General features: G+C 56.2%; 1 protein-coding gene across 1 annotated transcript in view; it reads left to right on the forward strand.

Annotated features, from left to right (window-relative positions):
- The window catches only part of KCNT1 (potassium sodium-activated channel subfamily T member 1), a 25,526-nt gene that overhangs the window by 12,391 nt on the left and 12,607 nt on the right, over window positions 1-528 (forward strand). The window lies entirely within an intron of this gene.

Below are 528 nucleotides of genomic sequence, written 5' to 3' on the forward strand. Positions count from 1 at the left end.
CATGCACGCATGCACTCATGTACACGCACACATGCACTCGTACACACACGCATGCACTCATGTACACACGCGCACACACGCACGCACGCACACATGCACTCATGTACCCACACGCACACACACACACATGCACGCACGCACACATGCACTCATGTACACGCACGCACACATGCACTCGTACGCACACGCACGCACACATGCACTCATGTACGCACGCACGCACATTCACTCATGTACACGCACGCACGCACGCACACATGCACTCGTACACACGCGCGCACACGCACGCACACATGCACTCGTAGACGCGCACACACACATGCACACATGCACTCGTACACACACACATGTACTCATGTACACACGCACGCACACGTGCACTCATGTACACGCGCACACACACACGCATGCACAAACACGCACTCATGTACGCACGCGCACACGCACGCACACATGCACTCATGTGCACACATGCACGCATGCACACATGCACTCGTACACACGCATGCACTCATGTACACATGCACG

This window comes from Neomonachus schauinslandi, chromosome 13 (genome assembly GCF_002201575.2).
Source record: "Neomonachus schauinslandi chromosome 13, ASM220157v2, whole genome shotgun sequence".
NCBI classification, from domain to species: domain Eukaryota; kingdom Metazoa; phylum Chordata; class Mammalia; order Carnivora; family Phocidae; genus Neomonachus; species Neomonachus schauinslandi.